The following is a 9,020-nucleotide window of genomic DNA, read 5'->3' as shown; positions in this document are numbered from 1 at the left end:
CTTTAAAGTCCATATCATGAGCATATTGTTATATGTAGCTTTCATGTAGCACAGAATTATGCTTAAGTATGGTAGATGCATTTATAATGGGTCTAGATAACACGTTTGCAACCTTGTTATGTATGCCCTTTTTATATCTGATGACTAAATGAAACTGTTGTAGAAAACCCATCCATCTGTAATTTCTTGATTGCTGCAACTTAGTTTGGGAGTGTAGATATTGAAGTGGTTGATGATCAATATGTATTACTGTCTCTTTGCCCATTAAGTAATGTTTCCACTTTTTCACGCTCTGAACTAATGCATACAGTTATTTATCATATGTAGGATAGTTAACTACTGCAGGATTAAAATTCTCAGAATGATAACATATGGGCTTACCATGCTGTGTCAACATTGCTCCCATGGCATAGTCACTGGCATCAGTTTGGATCTCAAATAGTCTTTGTAGATCTGGCAGTACTAGTACAGGTGCTGTACTAATCTTTTCTTTCAAGGTGTCGAAGGCTTTCTGATGTTTGCCTCCCCACTGAAACACCTTATTCTATCCTGGTAAAGCATGTAAGGGAGCTGCAATTGAGGAAAAGTTAGAAATGAACTTCCTCCAATACTGGGTTGCTCTTAAGAAGCTTCTCACTTTTGTAGGAGACCTGGGTTTAGGCCAGTTCACAATGACTGCCACTTCAGAGGGATCTATTTTCAATTCACCTCCCCCTACTATATGACCCAGGTAGTTTAGAGATGTTTTGCCAAATTCACATTTTGAGAGTTTGACATAAATTTTTTCTCTTTTCAAAACATCTAATGTCTGCTTAACATGCTTTAAATGTTCTTCCCACATTTTACTAAAAATCAGAATGTCATCCAAATACACAATAACAAAATCATCAAGAAAAGGTCTGATTACATCATTCATTAATCTCATGAAAGTAGCAGGAGCATTATTTAAGCCAAAAGGCATAACCAACCATTCATACAATTCTTGCTTTGTTCTGAAAGCAGTCTTTCATGCATCTTGCTCTGCAACTCTGACCTGATGGTATCCACTGTGAAAATCCAGCTTGGTGAACTAAACAACTTCCTTCAATTGATCTAAAATATCATCTATGCAAGGAAGGGGATAATGATTCTTGATTGTTATCTTATTCAGTGCTCAGTAATCAATGCACATTCTCCATGAGCCATCTTTCTTTCTCACAAAAATGATTGGTGACCCACATGGTGATGTGCTAGGCCTGATGAACCCTTTCTCGAGCAACTCCTACACCTGCTTCTTGATTTCAGCATTCTCTAAAGCAGACAACCTGTACATCCCAATGTTAGGCAATGGAACATCTTGCTGCAAAATAATATCATGTACTACTCCCTTTTTGGGTGGCATACCTTTAGGTTCTTGAAACAAGACATCATACTCTGAAACAACCTTTTCTATATCAGCTTGTTGTTCAACATTATAGCCCTCAAATACATTGGTTTTATCAGGTTTCTTTTCCTTTACAACCATCAGTAAGAATTGTTTGCATGAATTTATCATTCTTTTCATCTGCCTTGAGTTTATGAGAGTATAATTATTCTTGAGCTTATGAGCTCTTACAAAGTATTTGATTCCATCTTTAACAAGTAGATACTTGTTCTCAGCTCTATAGAAAATATCCTTTCTATCATACAAGTAAGGACTTCCTAAAACAATTCCACATATATCCAAAGGAATTATGTCTAACTCAACCTCATCTACAAACGCTGACCCAAAAGAAAACTTGAGTTTGCACTGTCTAGTCACTTGTAGTTGTGCTTTATCATTCAACCATCCTAATGGGTATGGTTTCTTGTGAGGTGTAGTTGCTAATCCCAATTTCTTTACAATTTATTCAGAAATTAGATTTACTTGTGAGCCACTATCAAACAAAGTATCAATCTTTTAATTTTTGGAAATAACTTGAATATGGAAAAGCTCATGTCTTTTTCTCTCATTTTCTTCATCAATAACAGATTGAGCAAAATTACTAGTAGATGCTTCAGAATTATTACCTTTTATACCTATGGCTACTATATTTGTTTCATATCCCAAATTTGATCCCAAATCTTTTGAATAGTTGCAGCAGTCTTCTTCTTCTTGCCCTCAGAGTTCTTATGTCTCAGCTCTGGATTCAGAATCCAACAATGCTCATCATCATGCCTATCCTTTTACAATGAATGCATGAAGCTTTGCTTTTCTGTGCAGTGTTAGCCTTCCTTGCTTTCCACTTCTACTTTCTTTTCTCCTTCCTCTTTCTTACAATGGGTTGGGATGGTCCCCCAACATCTGGATTTCCATTCTTTCCTCTAGCTTCTAGATGAGTAGTTTGTACAAAACCTCATCTATACTAGTGGGATTAAGCATGAGGATGGTATGCCTCATGTAGCTGTGTAGACCACCAATGTACTTCAAAAGAGTTTCTAGTGAGTCTAATGAGATACCCAACATCACTGCTCTTTTTCTAAACTCTTGAGTATACCCTTGCACACTTTTCCCTTTCAACTATCGAAGAGTTTACCAACTCATCATGGCTTGTTGCATGTAGGCCAATGGATAGAACTTCTTTTTGATTGCAGCAACAAATTCTCTCCAGACAGAGATGGTCTTACCATGTCTTTTCATATCAGCTTGGGTTCTGCCTTCCCACCAAGCCAAGGTAGTGCCTCCTAGGTGTAGGCTTTCCAGCTGAATCTTACTCTTGTCCGAGTCTATGTTTTGTAACCTACAATACACATCAATTTGTCTAATCCAATTGTCCAACTTTTCAGCATTTAGCTCTCCATCATATATAGGCAAATCAAATTTAACATCTAGCTTAATCAAAGATGATTTCTTATTATGCACAGGGCTATTAGGAGGTGTGAGAAAGCTTTCCTCTTTCCCCTTTCCTTTGGAGTGGTCATGGTAGTGAGACTCATCTTCTTGTTTATCTTGTTTAGAGTTTGATGAATCTTCCACCTTATGCTTTCTAAAGTACCTATACATTTCTTCTACCATAGACTTTATAGCTAGGAAACTTTGTATGAATTGAAGGTCTGGCCCCACAGAACCTTCCTCTGACGTTGTCTTTCGAGGATAGACTCTCCCAATTTTAGGATTAGTTTCCACCAACTCTCTTCTCCTAATTTGAGCTTTCATCTAGTGAGCATTCACAGCTAAACCAACACAAGCTTGTCTAACCTTACAACCTAGAGTTCTGATACCACTTGATTTGATAATCACCCTATGAGTGACATCATTTAAAGATTTATTGAATAATGGTATTACAGACTCATGTGCTGGTGTGTGTTCTGTGTTATTGAAGCAACGGATCGATCAGATTGCCAATACATAGACAATTAAATGGAAAAACAACAAAGAAATACAGTAGGAAAACACAAAGACACAAGAAATTAATAAGGAGTTCACTCTATTCTCCAGGGCTACATCTCCGGTCCAGCTATCAGTGGTGGCCTTCTTTTATTGCATCTTTAAGTAGAGAATTACAATGTAGGGACTCAATGTGAGTTCTCCTGAAGCAGATTTGCTTGGCAGAGTGGTTCTTGGATTCCCCAAGCCACTGGAGTGCACAAACTCTTCTTCTTCTGCCAGCTCTATGACCTTCTGGTCTACAATGGAAAGAGCCCAATGTGGTGCTCAGTCTGGATAGATTCCGTCTGGGATGGCTTGGATCTCTCAAGCTCTTTAGTGCTCGATGTTGCCTCTGGTCAGCTCGACCCTCTATCCTCTTACTACTTTGCTTTACTACCTTCTTTCTCTTTGTTCAGTCCTCCTCTCGGGGTTCTCTGTCCCTCTTTGGCTTGGTTTGACTGACTTCGACTGATTGTGTATTCTGTCTCTGTTCATGTATTTTAGCCATATGTTCCTAGACTATTCAGTTTCTCTTCCACCTCTGTCGATTCACCTTCTGCAGGTGTGCTTGGAGTTCCTTATTCGGCGTCATCATCAGTGCTCAGGGAGTGGCCACATGTCCTCCTCTAAACGACACCATCTTGCTTCGTTGGTTTGTTTCTTCAGTTATTTCGTTGATGAAGTCTTTCCTCCACTCTTGCGATCAAATGGACCTCAAATATTTACAAATCGCGGCATATTCCCTTGTCGATTCCACTTCCTCCATCGAGCAAAATCTCACCCGTCCGATCTGGGGCCTCCAGATCCGATGCTATATGCATGTTTTCGTGCTGTTGAATTGCTTGACCATTAGCGCATGATCAACGGAGGTTTTCTCTCACCTCCGCTTGCCATGCGTCGATCGGTGAATGGAATCGCTCTGCTTTTGTCCAAAACCACTTACCGTTTGAGGGTGCCTTCGTCCTTTTAGTGCTTTTGCCTTTCGCCCGCGGTTCCCCAGCTCCCCATGCGTCCAGGTGCTTGGGCTTCCTCGGTCTTGGCCCTGTTCACCCAACGATGCGCGATTAGCACTAATTGCGCATCAAAAATCACCTCCTTTTCCCGATCCGGGGCTTCCAGGGGCTATTTTTACCTCCCACAGAGTCTCCATGGGCCTCGGTCAGCACGCTTTGACCGAGGTCCTCATCATTCCATGATAGTTGCCATTTCCACTGGTTCAGGGTGTTTTTGATCGATGCTTTTGAAATTTTTAGAGATTTGTCCCGACTTGATACAATCATGGTTCTTTGAGAGTTCTTTATGGATCCAATTTGGATCAAAAACCCTAACTCCATTGGGGTTATGTTCCAGAAACTGGGCTTTGGTCATCTGGCTCTACTCGCTAGTAAATCCATCTCTTCGGCTTTGTACAGCAACGATTGTTGCAATCATATACTACCCACTGTTACCAGATTACTGTCTTACCAACACAGGTGAGAATTATTGGTTATAATGACTTGATTGATATTGCTCAAGTTAAAATTTCCATGTGCCTCATAATTATAATTTGTTTATTTAACTAATGTTTGGCTTCTTACCTCTATCTGCAGGTATTGTGATTACTGCGACATCAAATACCTTTGGCGTCAAGGAAGACACATTCAATCTCTCGATAGGTAATGTGTTTGAGATCTACGTTTTGGCTTCTTTGAATTTGTTCTACAATCTTATCTTTGTGTTGAGTTACCATGACATTTGGTGCAGGGATAGCCTTTAACTATCGGGTTTTTGGACGCATTGGCCCAGATCCAACACACCTAGCGACGAGAGGAAACTGCACTTCCTAATGGAATAGCGGAATGGTCTGGATGCCTCTTTTTAAAGTTGGTTGGCCTTCTGCATGTGCTTATTGAAATGTATCACTCTACTCTATTCTGTTTTCCCAAATGACCTATTAAGGAATTTCTCTTGTAATTAGATATGGGTGCGAAACCCTTTGTTGTATTAAGCGATATGCCCATTTTGAAACTATCTTACTATTAATTTCTTGTTGGATGTATTGTTAATTGAGGGCTGGTTTGTCCACCCAGTTGTCTTAAACTGATAGTGATTCGGTTGTCTTTTAATGTGAATGATTCAAAACATACAAACAAATTGTAATTTTGATTTACTCTGCATTTACTTATCAACATTTGGCAAGTGATTCTAGTCATTTACTTTAACTATCGATTTCCTATAGATTACTTAACAATATCTTTCATCTTTAGCTGGACTATTCGAATTCTGCATGGTTAAATATACAGTTGCTTGTTTTGAACTTTTCTATTAGGTACTAGACAATCATTCACCCAAAACAACTTGTTTAGTGTCCCAACATGACTAACTGAAGAATAAATATAGGTTATAATAGTCGTAGTTTACTCCTGATGTTGAGCAATACTAAACCCTATTCAGGGTTTTCTTGAAGCTCCGGAAACAAAATTGAATTTTCTTGCAATTTGCTTGAGTTTGTTTTCTTATTTCAATTTTGTGTTTCTTTCCTCGCTAACCCATAAACATATCTACAATTCCCTACCCACTCCTGGATTTCTCTCCAATTTCGGATTTTCTAACACTGACCAAATAGTGGAATGGTTCCTCTTTCAAGAACTGGAGAAGGTTATCGAGTTGGATGTTCAAATACTCACTTATTTCCTTATTTTAATTGAAAACTTCCACATTTAATCATTTATACATTCGTGCAATAGAATTCGATCATGCATACATTTCTATCAAATCTTTATTTTTTTAGAAGTCATTTTCAGTAAGGTAACAAATCTACACAATCTTTATGCATTCTTCACCACAATCTTGATTTACCTAGAAAGTATTTTTGGTACACAGTGGTTGTACATAATCAAAATAGTTTTTCTTCCTATCAAAAAGTAATTTCAATCTCTCTCTCTCTCTCTCTCTCTCTCTCTCTCTCTCTCTCTATATATATATATATATATATATATATATATATATATATATATATACTGTCAGAAAATAATTTCAAAAACTAGACAGTTTAAATTTTTTTTTCCACATAGAATTCACTTATCCTCTACTATTGACTGAACTGCATTTAAGTTATTATACCATTTGAAGGTAAATATCTAGATTAAATGCAAGTAGAATAAATGTAATTAGATTAAATGGTAGTATTTAAACCACATACTTCATACCACTGTCACATAATATTAACATGCTATGCATTTATTTCTTATTTGCTATGGGAAGATCAAGCATTGTCAGATGAATCCTCTCCACCCTTCCAATGAGAATTTGGTGATTACGTCAAATATTCTCCCCCCAAGCTCCTCAATATTCTTCAGGATAGTTTCTCAAGGAAACAATTAATTTGTCTCGGCCTTAGGACCTCAAGTTCATCTTGCAAACACTTTGTTTCACCAGGGAAGATAATCCCAAGAGGTTTTCCCACTGAACTCTTGTTCAGCTCAAGGAATCCTCTTGTTCAGCTCAAGGAATCCTTCCCATTTTTCCTTGAACCCCCTTCTCCTCCCCTCTTCCATTTTTAAGAGGAAGAGAAGGTGCGGGGATAACCGCTCCTAATTGATAACTATCTGGTGAAAAGAGAGTTACTGAGGTTCATACGTAATTCCTTAGATTTTCCATAGAGACAATGTTAATTTTCCATAACTAACTTAATTACCATTTATTATTATTGACATCGCAATAACTAATTGTTATCAGTTTACTTATCACACCAATATATCACTCTAGCTTTACATCAAGAAGTGCCTTAATACAACATGCGATCACCATCTATCCAAGACCCAAAATATATATATATATATATATATATATAAATATATATCTATATATATATATATATATATATATATATATATATATATATATATATATATATATATATATATATATATATATATATATATATATATATATATATATATATATATACAAATTTTAATACAATTTCAAATGCAAATTACTTTGCAATATTATTCTTCAATCTAAAAAAACAAACAAACAAACTAGATTTAGTGTTTTCTTTATTTGTTAAACTATATTTTTACTAATTAAATAATTAACTAATAATTATAAAACAAACACCAATATCTAATACTCAACAAAACAAAACAACTATCAATAATCCAACACATTGTTCCTAAGTCTCTTTTGAAACTAAAAAACCTTCAACAACTTACAAAACTAATATATATGAATGACTAATAATCAATGAAACAAAACAACTATCAATAATCCAACAAATTGTTCCTTATGTCTCTTTTGAAACTAAAAGTACTTTCAACAACTTACAAAACTAATATATATGAATGAGTTAGGTTGAATTAGGAAAGAGAAATGTTATGACTCAAGAGTGACATGACCATACAACATTATATCTGTTATAATTGATTTCTAATTATATATTAATTAAACAATGTAATATTGATTACGATTTCACTTAAATTATTTGTGAACTACCCTGAATACCCCCAATGAAATAGTTCATAAAAAAAATATTATGATATTTTTAAAATTTAAAATTATGTAATTTATTTTCTTATATTTTAGGTTTATTACTATTATTTTAATGAAAAATAAAGAATAAGAAAATAAACACACTATTTATATTGATAAAAAATATATATATTTTGAAAACCCAATATGAATAAAAGGTTAGGTTATAAAGTGAGGCTTATATTATATATTTTTTTTTTCAATTGTGAAATGTAAGTATAAAGAAAGTGTTTTACTCACTATAGAGTTTTTTATGGCATTTATGGTTGTTTTACAATCCTAATCCTTCTTTATTATACTCTCAAATCTTACTTCTAAATGCTTTACTCAATTATGAAATCAATATAAATCTATTTTAAGCATAGATCTAGCATGCCAGGAGAATGATTAAATTTCTCCAGGTGAAAACCTCTTTTAAAGTGTAAAATTTGAAAAAAAATTACATCTTTCTCATAGATCACAATGAGTATGCAGTAATTCTATCTCTCTCTATATATAAAATGTGTTATTTTTTATTTTTAAATTGTATTTTTTAATGCTATATAGAGTTCACAATTAAACTTGTAAATCCAAAAAATCTGTGTTGGATTTAACAGAAATTTGACAAAATAATATACCCAAAAAAAACCAACATGAAACATAGTGAAACTACTTAAAAAGTTTTAATAATAAAAACTTATTTTTTTCAATTGCTTTACATTATATATATACATATTTTTTTTTTTAACAATATATAATATACACATACTAAGTTGATATTAAAATATTTTACATAACATGTGTATTGAGACATTTGGTCTAGGATCCTCCACATGAGTCTTAGATGCCTCTTGTCTCTTCCATAATATGAAACTGCAATCCTGCCAATCTCATTTAGTTATTACCAATCCACTCCAACTCTGTGCATTTCAATATGTTTTTTTCCCTACACAGAAGCCCTTTGCAAGATTAATGATTTCACTAGGAGCATGGGGATTCCTAGGGATGATCCATTGATTCATATAATGCTCAAGAGTACCTAGGCTTCATACTTTTCCCACATTTAACATTGAAACATCTGTTATCAATTGGCATGTGAACTAGGCTCGAATAAAAAGAAATAGTTTGGAAGTTTCTATGAAAAAAATGTAGTTGCCTAGAT

This window comes from Pinus tabuliformis, chromosome Q (assembly GCF_031772625.1).
Source record: "Pinus tabuliformis cultivar Carrire ecotype Pingquan chromosome Q, CPIR1, whole genome shotgun sequence".
Lineage (NCBI taxonomy): Eukaryota > Viridiplantae > Streptophyta > Pinopsida > Pinales > Pinaceae > Pinus > Pinus tabuliformis.
This window is presented reverse-complemented; position numbering follows the sequence as displayed.